The 14,586-nt window shown below is 41.3% G+C and overlaps 1 protein-coding gene across 15 annotated transcripts in view; it reads right to left on the minus strand.

The window, feature by feature from the left end:
• The window catches only part of Il15 (interleukin 15), a 65,997-nt gene that overhangs the window by 20,589 nt on the left and 30,822 nt on the right, over window positions 1-14,586 (minus strand). Inside the window, exons 1-2 of one of the 15 annotated variants that reach the window (XM_032887634.1) lie at window positions 5,342-5,352; window positions 850-852 (exon numbers count right to left, since the gene is read on the minus strand). The exons of the other annotated variants lie outside the window; for them this stretch is intronic. The gene's annotated coding sequence lies outside the window, so the exon portion shown is untranslated. Of the gene's footprint in view, window positions 1-849; window positions 853-5,341; window positions 5,353-14,586 lie in introns of those variants that run through there. 15 annotated transcript variants of the gene reach the window in all.

Here is a 14,586-nt window from a genome sequence, read left to right on the forward strand (position 1 = left end):
GTGAGGTAACCCAATCACAGAAAAACACACATGGTATGCACTCACTGATAAGTAGATATTAGCCCAAAAACTCGAAATACCCAAAATAAAATTCACAGACCATATGAAGCTCAAGGAGGAAAACCAAACTGTTGATGCATCAGTACTTCTTAGAAAGGGGAACAAAATTCTCCTGAGAGAAAATACAGGGACAAACAGTGAAGCAGAGACTGAAGGAAAGGTCATCCAGAGATTGCCCCATCTGGGGATCCATCCCATGTGCACCCACTAAACCCAGTCACTATTGCTGATGCCAAGAAACGCTTGCTGACAGGAGCCTGATATGGATGTCTCCTGAGAGGCCCTGCCAGAGCCTTACTGATACATATTAAGATGCTTGCAGCTAAGCATGAAACTGAGCCCAGGGACCCAATGGAGGAGTTAGAGAAAGGCCTGAAGGAGCTGAAGGGGTTTGCAACCCCATGGGTAGAACAAAATTATCAACCTACCAGACCCCCAGAGCTCCCAAGGACTAAACCATCAACCAAAGAGTACACATGGGGGACCCATGACTCCAGCCGCATATGTACCAGAGGATGGCATTGTCTGGCATCAATAAAAGGAGAAGCCCTTGGTCCTGTGAAGGCTCATTTCCCAACTGGAGTGGAATGCAAGGGTGTTGATGTGGGAGTGGGTGGGTGGGTGGATGGGGGAGCACCCTCAAAGAAACAGGGAAAGGGGGGATGGGAGAGGGGAGCCCATTTGAAATGTTAATAATAAACAAGCTGATAAAAAAATAAAAGAAAGTAGTTGGGGAGGGAACAGTGGGTGATAAGATGCAGGATATATCCAAATACCCAAGTCAAACACGCCCTCAGTAAAACCAACATGGGAGCCTTGTTAGTTCATTGGTAGCAAACAGGATGGCAACACATAAAGGGGCTTTCTAATCAAATTTCATGAAAGCTCGCTTTATAGCCAAGGCATAAAGCCATCTCCAGGAAGCAGCTTTACAACATCGCTTTCCATCAAGCGTCTGACAGAAGCAGCCATCTGACAAGTCTCACATAGTTTGAACAAAAGAAACGGAACTGTTGACATAATATTTACCCCATAGAAGGAAGCTCAGAGATGGGAAGGGCACACTTCTGGACATGGTACTGCTGGTCTGTCACTCTCTGTCTCACACACAGTCAGGCTCCTCCCTCCGGCCACAATGAGGCTTCGCCATCAAGCTGGAGAACCAACACATCGGCTTCCAAAGCACATGGCCTCCGTGGTCCCCCCTAACAGAATCCTACAGCTTTATGAAGCCACGCACTGACAGAACGGCAATGGAAACAGGAAATAAAACCAAAATGAAAGCATAAACAGCTGTTTCCTTTGCTCTGTGGCAACCCTGCAGATATATAGCAGTACACACACTCGCATGGAGGAGGCTCCTCCTGAATATTTTTGTACGCCAAATGGCAGCGCAAATAGATTCATTCTGTGTTGGTTGTTATTGTCCTAATTTTATTACCAGGGGAAAAAAATCTTTCCCTACGTGCATGTTATCCTTAATATTCTCGCTTCCAGGGAGAGAAGTTATAGCTGAGGCCCGATTTATAATTTTACTGTTCATTTAATTTCCTTTAACGCTTTCAAATGTTATGTGAAGGCTTTGACTTGTCAAAACTGAGCCATCCATTTCAGACATAACCCATCAAAATGACAGCACGAACAGCTCTCGTAATCTACAACAGAGAAAGAGGCAAGCCCAGTGTTTTAAAAGACAGTGTGTGTCCACACTAACTGCTTTGCACCACCGTGCTTCATGTTCGTGTATTATTTTCATAATCTGTGTTGGAGAGTGGAGAGATCTATGTCTCATTTTAAATGCAACCAAGTATAAGGTTTTTAAAAAGTATCATTGGAGATAAATAGATTTCTGGCCCGAAGAATAAAGATAGATGTATTTGAGAACACAAAAGCCTTTGATTTCCTAAGGAAAAAAATTATCCTGAGAGATTCCACACCACCAGTCCCTCTCACTCTCCTGCAGGGTTTGCTTCAACATGGACACAGTACACACACCTAGAATTACTTTTTCTCCACTTCCAAGATCCAGGAAGCGATTTCTCATTAGTCAAGCCCCAAATCAAGCACATCATAGATGATACTTGTATCATTTTGGAATCATGTATATTTATAAGAATGAACGCTGCAGCCCTGTGATGTCTACTGAATTGTTCCTAATGAACTACCAAGTACTCTAGCTTTAAGCTGTTTAACCCATAGTTCACACCATTTGAAACACACAGGAAGTGAGTACAGTCTGCCTGTTGACTCTCTGAGTCGAGGTCTGGCATAGTGACTGCCAGGAGAGAAGGTGACTCCCTGGGTATTCAGTTTCTCATTTTGTGGGGATACTGATCATTTTTGTTCATGTAAATGTTTGTGATCTCTGGTTGATTATCTGTGGCTAGTTTATATATAATATATATATTATCTGGTTGTCTTGCAATGATTTTAATAGGAAGGGATATGATTTCCCTTTTCTCTCTTCTATATCTTTCTTTGCTCTTGTGTGTGCATGTGCATGTGTGTGTGTTTTAAGACACAGTCTCATTCTCTAGCCAGACTGGCCTGTAACTCACTAAGAAGTTTAAACTAAGGACAGCCCTCCTGCCTTAGGCACCCAAGTCCTTGGATTACAAGCACAAGCCACCAGGCCTGGTTGGCTTTCTCTCAGTTGATTTTGCGTCTTTTGCAGTTCCCTTGATGCCTTATTATGACACTCAAAGCCATTTAACACAATTAACTGGGAAAATGCAAGTAAGTAGAAAAACTGTAATTTCCATGGGTATTTTGACATGACACTAGTTAACCAAATTTCTTCAGTGTGTTTACGAGACAGGGGGGAGAAGGCAGGTGATAAAACAGGGCAGATTACACTCACAAACACAAGCACAAATCAGAAATTATGTAGAGCGTAGCGAAAGATCATTTATGTGCTGTTTGACCATCTGGACCTGCTGTTTTATGGGACGAGGGAGTAAGAGCTTGTGCTTATCCCTCTGCAGTGGTACTTTTTATAGCAGTATTTGAGAGCCACACAGACTGGTGGTACGATGGTATGGCTGCTTTCCATAAGGCCCATCAATAGAAAGTGAGCCTTACAATGAATATTGTGTAAGGACAAAGCCCCAGAGTTCGGTCGGCTGCAGTATTGCTGACATTAATTCTGCCAATTCCTTGTGATTCGTAGATTTATGTTTCTCCCTTCAAGTGGGAGTATGACAGGGGGCAGGCACGTGTTAAGATAATATCCCTGTGTGGTGATGGGTCACTTATGACTGTGTCATGTCAAACTGAATGGCTTACCAGAGACCTTGCTGAACACAGCATCAAATATAATCACATTAGTCATGAAGAGGAGGAGGAGGAGGAGGAGAAGGAAGGAGGAGGAGGAGGAGGAGAAGGAAGGAGGAGGAGGAGAAGGAAGAGGAGGAGGAGGAGGAAGGGAAGGAGGAGGAGGGGGAGAAGGAGGAGAGCAGGGGAGGAGGAGGGAGGAGGAGGAGGAAGAAGGAAGAAGGAGAAGAAGGAGAAGAAGAAGAAGGAGAAGGAGAGGAAGAAGAAGAAGAAGAAGAGGAGGAGGAAGAAGGAGGAGGAGGAGAAGGAGGAGAAGGAGGAGGAGGAGGAGAAGAAGAAGAAGGAGGAGGGGGGAGGAGGAAGAGGAGGAGGAGGAGGAGGAGGAGAGATGTTTTCTAGCTGGTAGAAAAGGGAGACAACAGAGAGAAATTCTGAGAAAAATTAGACTTAAAATTATGTATACTGTATAAGTCACCAGCGGTTGGTTTGAGATGGATGAGGGCCATGAGATCCAGCATCCATGTTTCCAGCATGCAGACAGCCAGTGAGGAAACACCAGCCTCACTCCTAACCAACAAAGGCTGAATTCTGTCAGCAAACTGGCATGAGACAGGCACAAGATTAATTCTAGCATCTCCAGGTAAGAGATCGTCTGGCAAATGCCTTCCTTTCTACCTTTACTCTGGAAAGAGAATCCAGCTGAACTTGACACCTATGTAACAGTGACTCTATTGAAGATGTTGTTTTAAGCCTCTTTGGTCATGAGTTCTTGCACAGCAATAGAAAGGTATGTTATAGAGCAATGTGATTCACTGCAAGTGTTGTTTAAAATAGATATATACTAAACATTCATTATGTTTATCTATTTTATACATAAATATGTATATATAATACAGCTGTCTTAGATAATTTTAACAGGAAGTAATGAGACTACTTATGCAATCAATCTAGAGCAGGTTTTGGGGGAAATAGACATTTTTAAGTTTTTTCTTTTATTTTTGAGATTATATTATAGTTACATCATTTATCCTCTCCTGTTCTCCCTCAGTCCTTCTATACACTCCTCCTTCTCTCTTTCAAATTCATGGCCTTTTTTCATTAGTTGCTATTTCAGGCACACACACACACACACACTCACACATACACACTCACACATACACACACTCACACACACTCACACACATACACACTCACACACACTCACACACTCATACACATACACCACATACACACACTTGCACACACTCACACACACACATATACACACACACTCACACACACACACACACTCACACACACACACACTCACACATCACATACACTCATACACACATCACTCACACACTCACACACACACACACTCACACACACACACACCGACATACACACACTGCACACACACATACATACACACACACACACACACACACACTCACACACACACACACACATTCACACACACACACTCACACATTCACACATACACACTCACACATTCACACATACACACATACATACACACTCACATATACACTCACACATACACACTACACATACACTCACACACTCAGCACACACACACACACACACACACACATACACACACACATTACAAAATATAACCTCCTCAGTCTGTATAATGTTACTAGTATGTATGTTTTTAGCACTGAGCATCTGGTACTGTGCACTCTTCCCTGGAGAAGTCTATTGCTGCCACTCCAGCATTCCCTATGGTGATGAGGAAAGATATCAAAGATGTAAGGGAAGTATAAAATTTGGGTGACTAGGGTGGTCTGATAGTCTAGGGAATTGTAGAATTTTATATATATATACACACACAACCAAGGGGATATATATATATATCCCCTTGGTTGTATAGTTATAACATGAGAAGTGACCTTATGAGTGTTGCTCTCCCAAAGGCTATTTTATATATTATGAGGAAAACTCCTTATAAATTGCACACACACACACACACACACACACACACACACACACACACAATCACCACATGATTCTTGTTTTCAATGCCCTAACTCAACAGTACTGATCAAAGAGAGGGACTCTACAGTATTTTTTTACTTGCATGTGAATATGTAAAAGAAAGAGGGTAACATTACTACAATTTATTCCAGATGAAATTAAACATTGATTGCCCACTGCAAGGCTCTAACAACAATGGGAGGAAATGTAGTCATGAACAAAGACAATGTCATGTTTTCTTCGCTGAGCTCACACTCAGGGAAGACAAGTGAACATAAGAACGGCAGATAGTGGTTTATATTAGAGGAAGATAACGTGCGAACATACAGAGGAAGAGGTTCAGCTGGGAAAGGCTTTCTGCAAGAAGCAGTGGGAGTGGGCCTGAGACCTTCAGAGCAAGAATACACTCATTGAGAGGGTTTCAAGCAAAAGTGAACTAAGCATTGATCTTGTTATAGAGGCAGGAAAGCGACAGCAACTGAGAGACCAAGCTTACCAACTCCTCCTAACACTGAAAACGGTGTAATGATCAAGACTGTGAAATGCTCGAGCTGCTGGACATTCTCACAGGCATAAATCCTTCCCTTGTGACACATCTGACAGCAGTTAATCAAAACCTCATGCCATCAGCAAATGCAGCCAGACTGAAAGGAAACTTGCTGGCCTGCTTTTCTTCTTATGATCTGTGACTTGTGGTTATGGAATATGAAAAATATAATGGTTCGCCACCATAAGTAAAAATTAATTTACCCTTTACTACATGGTAAATTGAAACATGTCTCACATATATGTGGGCTAAGGCAGTCACAACAACCTTACCTATTTCGTGTGCCTTTTCCAAAGTCCCTTTACTAAGGTGGGGTTTTATTTCTTTCCTGAAATCAGCACCAAGCCCTGTCCATACATGAGTAGTTATGCCCAAAACTATGTGTGAATTGCAAGGCTAGACTTAAAAGGTCTGTCCCCTCTGTTCCTTCTACTGGCATACAAGAAAATTCAGCAGAGACAATAATGATTGAAACAATATAGAAGTTCGTACCTGCCACCCCAAGAGCCCAGATAGTAATGAAAGTAAATCATAGAATCAACCAAGCGAACTCTGAGGAGTAACAAAGTACATCTAAAACTATTCTTTGTCACCTAAACTGAGCATCTATATGTACAAAACTGAGGTACCATACATTTTATACACTTACCTGAAGTAAAATATTGTCTTTAAAAAATTCTAGGTTGTATGTAGCAAACATAACCTATCTTGGCTAACCTTGTAATTAACGAAATCATATCAACAAAATATATTTAATCTTTAATATCTATGTAATCAAGGGAATAAGATGAACTCATTATTCATGGCTAGTTTAGGAAATCCCTGGGTTAGAATGGACAGAATACCAGAACTCAGGTTTTCTTTATTTAAATATTATCTAAGCTGTATTTGCTTTGGTCAATATTTAAAAGGATTTAACACTATCCCTTCCCATAAGCCTAAGCATCACAAAGTGTTGGTGTCAAACTCTGTTTTCTAAAGCCGGTATTATTAATTCTGTCTCATACCATAAAGCAAAGGTATTACTTTTCTTCCTACAATATCTAGGATGTCAAGAATTATTCTTTATTAATTCCATGGACCTATAAAATGAAGAATTTTCTGATATTATTCTGCTAAAATAAAATCAACATTTGAAAAGTCTGGATTTTGTTGAACCTACTTTTGTAGTTGACAGACACCTTTAAAAGATGCTTCATGATGCTGACTAGAAGTGAGGGAAAGTTGAGAGTGTTCTTCTGGACAGCCTTAGTGAGAGAAGCCAGCAGTGGCTGTTGAATGCTCACCCCTAAATGGGACATCTACATTACACCTACCAAGGCCCAGGGATGGCATCCAAGAGAGGATGAAAATGCTGAAAAAGCCAGAGGCAGGGGAGGGGTGCTGAGAAGAGAGGTGTCTGCTGGATGTGCTCTGGCACCACAGTCACAGTGTTGGTGGCTGTGTGCACAAGACAGACATGGAAGCGGAAACATGGTTGAGAAGAAAAGGACCTGCGTGAGTAAGGAGGAGATAATAGAATGTTTGGGGGGATGAATATGATCACCATAAATCATATGTGTGCATGTAATTTCAAAACAAATAAAATTTCCTTTCAGCTTACAAATATCTATATTCTTTAGTTATAATGTTCCGTTTTAATTTTTTCATACTCAAATTCAGTTTGAGTTACTGTGTGGTTGCAGCAAAGATGGTTTTCTCAGTCCCAACCTATAGCTATTTCTTCGCATCACTGCAAGCAAGCAATTCCACAAGAGACACACGTTAAGTGTATGATAACCCAGTACACTTCCGAGGCTGTCTCTTTAAGACGGTGTCAGAGCTGGTATGTTTGTGGCTCAGGGCCACACGTGTACCCCACTTATGACACCTGAGACACTTCTGGCTCTCTGGGATCCCTGCTTAACTGCCTGCAGCTAGAGGTCAGCATCCTTTGTCAGTCCTATTCATTTGCTATAGCATTACTTCAAATACCCGGAAACACATTTATGAGTTCGTTGAGAAGGATATTTTGAAAGCACAAACAACCGTCTGGACTGCTATGATATGGCCTGGTATGGGCCAGACACGGGAGCGTCCATCCCTGTGTAACAGATATGTGCCATTCTCCTGGAGTGAGAACAATTCTTCAGCTTCAACATGTTCTAGAAAGTTCTCTGAACCCCTGTCTCTATGGCTATTTTAAAGGAAATTTCTTTGCATAAGAAGGAATGGGAAAAAAAGAACTACATAGAAATTGCTAACATGCTAGACGAGACCTAACCAGGTTGCTGCACCCAAGGCTTCTTGGCCCCTCTTAGCAAGACTCCTGTTAGCTAACTTGCAAGATTCTTGCTAAAATGAGATTTCATGATTTACAATCAAGCAAAGCAGGCAAGAGACCTCCTCTAAGGCCAACTCCAAGAAGAGAGTGGAATAGGGAGGCTGTTTTAGTTGCCATGATGTCTATTGAGGAAGAGAATATCTTTAGATGCTCTCCCTTTAGGAAGAGAGGAGGGGCAGGGGGAAGGAAGGGCAGGCCATGTTAGGGACTTCACTGGCTGAGTCCTGCACTTGCAGTCAGAAGCTCTCCTCCAGCAGAGCAGCTGACCCTGTCCTCACATTGCCTTCACACGGCAGCAAAGGTTATGCCTAGTTATCTAGTAACCTCAGACGAGTCCACTTTTTAATTCACCTTTGTGCAGAGGTCAATCTAGATCCTGAGATGTAACATCTCAGTTATGCCCTTGGTCTCCTTCAATAGTTACAGCAGAAGATGAAAAATTATGGCTTCCTGTGTCACATCAAGTCAAGGGTTATTCACCTTGTTTAGTTCCACATTTTTATTTCTTTTTTATTATTAACCATTCCATTTGTTTAGATCTTAAATGATATCTCACTTTCCATATTAACCCTCCACAAGCCCCCATCCCACAACCTTCCTCTCCTCTCTCCCCTTTGACCAATGCAGATGTGAATGCTTGGAGCCAACTATCAGACTGAGCTCCAGGACCCTGCTATGGGAGCTGGTGGAAGGACTGGAGGAGCTGAGGGGAATTTCAACCCCATTGAAAGAACAACATCACCTGGATAGACCACCCAGTGCTCCCAGGGACCAGACCTCCAACAAAGGAGTATACAGGGACATACAGGGACGGATCTATGGTTCCAAATATATAGATAGCAAAGGATGGTCTTGTCTGACATCAATGGGAGAGGAGGCCCTTGCTCCTGTGGAAGTTTGATGCCACATTTTTATTTCTAAATTAAACATAGATATAAATTTACATCTTAAATTATGTATAGTTTATATTACATTTGAAATTATTTATTATCTACTTTTACTTTTGACATATATACTTATATTTTAAATATATAAATATATTTAATATATTAACATGTATCGAATACCGTTTTTACTTTAAAATATATATACTTTATTTAAACTTATGCTCATAACTCAAAATGCACTACAAATATATATATATATATATTAAAATGTATACATTATATATGAATATAAAGAATGGGAAACGAAATACAAAGCACATATACATATCACTCTCTGATACTTCAAAAGGGTTTGCCAAGTCCTGGTTTTAGGATAGTTCCACTTGAATAACCCAAATACAATAAATCTAAAGTAAAAATGTCTCCTCAGAGGCAGCACCCTCATCTTGCACTCTCCATCTCTCCTAAAGCCAAGAGAATACAGGCATTCTTCGCCCATGAGTGCCCTAGGCTGGAGTCCTCTTTTCTCTCACATCGGCTACTCTTATCTACATTGTCACCATGATACTGGAAGCTGGACGGCCCAAACTGAGCACATCTTGCCATTAGATCCATAAAACTGTCTCTTGCTCATACTTTGATTATGCTGTGTGGTCCTGATGGTGGGTTCTAATCAGCATCTATTAGTCAAGTAATGACTGTAATATGTTCAGGTCCTCTTGCTAATTCTTGACTCTAATGTGCTTTCAAAGTCCTGCTCAATTATGCATCTGTATTTCCAGCTTCGTTTCCATTTTGCTTCCAATAGGAAGACGCTTGTGCCCCTTCACTTTGGATATAAGAACAATGTAGCCATATCCTCTTTACATTTTGTAACTTAAAATATAAAAATAGAGTATTTCGCTATCAATGATGATATGAACAATAGGTGTGCATGATCAAGACCTCTTATCATGTTTATATGTTATTAATTTTTGTATCACAGCAACTTTGATAGGAAACAGTATCATCATGTTAAATATAGTGAAGATAAAGTACGAAGAAGTTACATATTGCCTTATACAACTGCTGTGATAAAACGCCATAACCCAGGCAACTTGGGAAAGAAAGGATTTATTTTGTTTACACTTCCACACCACAGCATATCACTGAAGAAAGTTAGGAGAAGAATTCATGCAGGGCAGGAACCTGGAGACAGGAGCTGATGCAGAGGCCATGAAGGAATGCTGCTCACTGGCTTGCTCCCCAAGGCTTGTTCTCCACGGCTTGCTCAGGCTGTTTTCTGATAGAGCCCAGGACCACAGACCAGAAGTGGCCCCTCCCACAATGGTCAGGCCCTCCCCAATCAAACACTAATCAAGAAAATGTCTTACAAATGGCCATCTTGCCAAAAGCAATCTACAGATTCAATGCAACCCCCACCAAAATTCCAACTCAATTCTTCACAGACTTCGAAAGAGGAATTTGCAAATTCATTTGGAATAACAAAAAACACACAATAGCAAAAACTATCCTCAACAATAAAAGAACTTCTGGGGGAATGACCATCCCTGACCTCAAGTTGTATTACAGAGCAATCATGATAAAAATCTGTATGGTGTTGGTACAGAGACAGAGAGGTAGATCAATGGAATACAATTGAAAACCCAGAAATGAACCCACACACCTATGGTCACTCGATCTTTGACAAAAGAGCTAAAGCCATCCAGTGGTGGGGAGGGACAAAACAAAACAGAATTTTCAACAAATGATGCTGGTTCAACTGGCAGTCAACATGTAAAAGAATGCAAATTAATCTGTTCTTATCACCCTATACAAAGCTCAAGTCCAAGTGGATGAAGGACCTCCACATAAAACCAGATACACTCAAACTAATAGAAGAAAAAGTGGGGAAGAGCCTCGAACACATGGACCCTGGGGAAAATTTCCTGAACAGAACACCAATGGCTCATGCTCTAACATCAAAGATGAACAAATGGGACCTCATAAAATTGCAAAGCTTCTGTAAGGCAAAAGACACTGTCATTAGGACAAAATGGCAACCAACAGACTGGGCAAAGATCTTTACCAATCCTCCCCTGATAGAAGGCAAATATCCACTAGATACAAAGAACTCAAGAAGATACACTCCAGAGAATCAAATAACCCTATTAAAAATGGGGTACAGAACTAAAAAAAGAATTCTCAACTGAGGAATATCAAATGGTGGAGAAGCACCTAAAGAAATGTTCAACATCCTTAGTCATCAGGGAAATACAAATCAAAACAACCCTGAGATTCCACCTCACACCATTCAGGATGAGTAAGATCAAAAACTCAGGTGACAGCAGATGCTGGCAAGGATGAGGAAAAAGAACACTACTCCATTGTTGGTGGAATTGCAAGCTGGTACAACCACTCTGGAAATCAGTCTGGCAGTTTCTCAGAAAATTGGACATTGCACTACCTGAGGACTCAGCTATACAACTCCTGGGCATATACCCAAAAGATGCTCCAACATATAACAAGGACGCATGCTCCACTATGTTCATAGCAGTCTTATTTATAATAACCAGAAGCTGGAAAGAACTCAGATGTCCCTCAACAGATATGGAAAATGGATACAGAAAATGTGGTATATTTACACAATGGAGTACTACTCAGCTATTAAAAACAATGACTTCATGAAATTCATAGGCAAATGGATGGAACTAGAAAATATCACCCTGAGTGAGGTAACCCAATCACAAAAAAAAAAAAAAAAAGCACATGGTATGCAGGTATGCACTCACTGATAAGTGGATATTAGCCCTTGGATTACCAAAGATACAATCCATGGACCACATGAAGCTCAAGAAGAAGGACAATCAAAGTGCAGATGCATCAGTCCTTCTTAGAAAGGAGAACAAAAATATGTATAGGAGGAGATATGGAGACAAAGAGTAGAGCAGATACTGAAGAAAAGGCCATCCAAAAGACTTCCCCGCCTGGGGATCCATCCCATATATACAGCCACTTAACCTGGATAATATTGATGAAGCCAAGAAGTGCATGCTGACAGGAACATGATCTAGCTGTCTCCTGAGAGGCTCTGCCAGAACATGACAAATACAGAGGCAAATGCTAGCAGCAAACCACTGAACTGAGAATGGGGTCCTCAATGAAGGAGTTAGAGAAAGAATTGAAGGAGCTGAAGGGGTTTGCAACCCCATAAGAACAACAACCAGAGCTCCCAGGGACTAAATGACCATCCAAAGATTACACATGGACAGACCCATGGCTTCAGCTGCATATGTAGCAGAGGATGGCCTTGTTGGGCATCAATTGGAGGAGAAGTCCTTGGTCCTGCCAAGGCTCAATGCCCCAGTGTTGGGAATGTCAGGGTGGGGAGGAGAGAAGGGGTGAGTCAGTGGGTGGGGGAGATGAGATAGGGGCTTTATGAACAGGAAATCTGGAAAGGGGATATTTGAAATGTAAATAAAAAACATCCAATAAAAGAAAGAAAGAAGATGCCCTACAGGCTTGCCTACAGCCCTGTTTTATGGTGGCATTCTTTCAAGGACCCTTCCTTTCAGATGGCCCTAGCTTGTTGATACAAAACTGGCCAGCAGGCATCTTACTGCAATATTGTCCAAACTATCATGGCACCACAACAGAAAGTCATGAAGCCTCCTCTTAGAATTAAGCCAGGGTCATCTCCAATGTTAAAGTCCCCACTATGTAGGTTTCCCCAAGATATAACCTTGGACATGAAATTTGGTCTAAATCTGGTTTCTCCATACAAAGAGAAGAAATCCTATCAGTAAAGACTCAGTATGAGGATGACTTCTATTCTGATGTTTTTTCAGGAAAGTGGGACAACAAAGAAAAACAAAGCAGAAGCCACAGTGCACGGACTAACTTCTTATCGCAGAGGTGGCACCCATCGGAAGTGGCCTGAGCAGCATTTGTGGTGAACTAAGTACTCTGTATCCAGAATTGCCAGCAAGAAAGCCATCCCAGTCTGGAAGCAACTGAATGTGACAGTGTAATAAGGGTGAGAGTTAGTGAGGTGAAGAAGGGCTGAGTCAAGAGACACAAACCTCCTCTCAGGAAACAGAGAGAAGTTTCCGCCAACACTCACCGGGAACTTGAAAGCGAGCTGAGGAGTTTGTACTGGAGCAGCAGTTTCAAGATTGCCTAAAGGAAGCTCAACCCAGCACATCAGAGAAAACAGAGACATCAGCATGGGAGACAGCTGGGCTCAGGAGAGCCCCAGTGTGTCCTCACAAAAGCCCTCCGTGTGGAAAGCAAGGGTACACAAATGTTCTAGGTTCATGTGATATTAATGCAGAAGCAATCACTAATAAAATTACGAAACGGTGTCAACACAACTATATAATATGGATTAATAAAGAGAACTTGTTCATTCTACAATCTTTCCATGCTCAAATCATATATCTGGTAAAGTGAGCTTTACTAACTATGACAATAGACAGAGCTTAATGTCCCATAATAAAAATGCTAGCCATGCTAGACTAGAGAATACTGACATAGCCTGTTGTACAAGAGAATTAAAATAAAGAGATTCAATTCATTAAGGGTTGATGGTGATGATGAAGATATTCCCACATATCCACGCAGATCTGAGTAACCCCAAGAGTATTCTAACTGTGTACTATGCATTTTAAGAATAAGAGGGGGAAAAAAAGAACAAGAGAAAAATAAACACACTAACATTTTCAAACCCTCTTGATAACAAAAGAATTGAACGAAAAGGGTTAATGTTTCAGAAGCTCAGTGTTTGATTCAACTCCACCCTTCCTTCCTCCAACAGAAGAAACAGAGCCCTTGAAAGCAGAAGAGCATCTTGTTCTTCATTTCTTTCTTACTGGAAAAAATGCATCCTCTTTTAAAAGACACGTAGCATGTGAGGACGGAGCAGAAGTAAGTTAAACAGGGGGTGGACAGACAGAATTTCTCCTCACAGTGAGCCACCACCTATATTCCAGGCAGGTTTGCTCTCACTCTCATTCCTTTTCCATTGTCCCATAGATAAGCACACAGCCATCTCATGAGGTAATAATACGTACACTAGGGCTTTTCTTTTTAAGTCTCTGCTACAAGTTAAGTACCAGGCAAGCTGTGTGGCAGACTCTGGATCTGTCACGTGCTAAGACATTTATGAGGCACATCCGACAAGAGTCTCCATTTTACAACTAAAATTAAGAGCACAGGAAGCTTGTGTGATGTTGTAATAAAACTACGAAAGGGAAAATCTGGGATCTAAATTCCACTTGGTTCGATAGTAAACACGTAGAGGTTTATACAAATGTAGTCGCCACTGCTTACAAGGAGAAAACACGATAGCTTTGACTTCTATATTTATGCCATTGACAATGCTCAACAAACACCAGAGGTGCCACAAGGACTGAAGTGCCAACATCTATAATAGGTTGGGGGGGATGTCAATAATGAATAAAAGCTACATAACCAATAACTTTCTTACATATCATTCCATATCCCAGCACTATGCAGGAGAAATAGATTACACT

This window comes from Rattus rattus, chromosome 17, assembly GCF_011064425.1.
Source record: "Rattus rattus isolate New Zealand chromosome 17, Rrattus_CSIRO_v1, whole genome shotgun sequence".
In the NCBI taxonomy this organism is placed as follows: domain Eukaryota; kingdom Metazoa; phylum Chordata; class Mammalia; order Rodentia; family Muridae; genus Rattus; species Rattus rattus.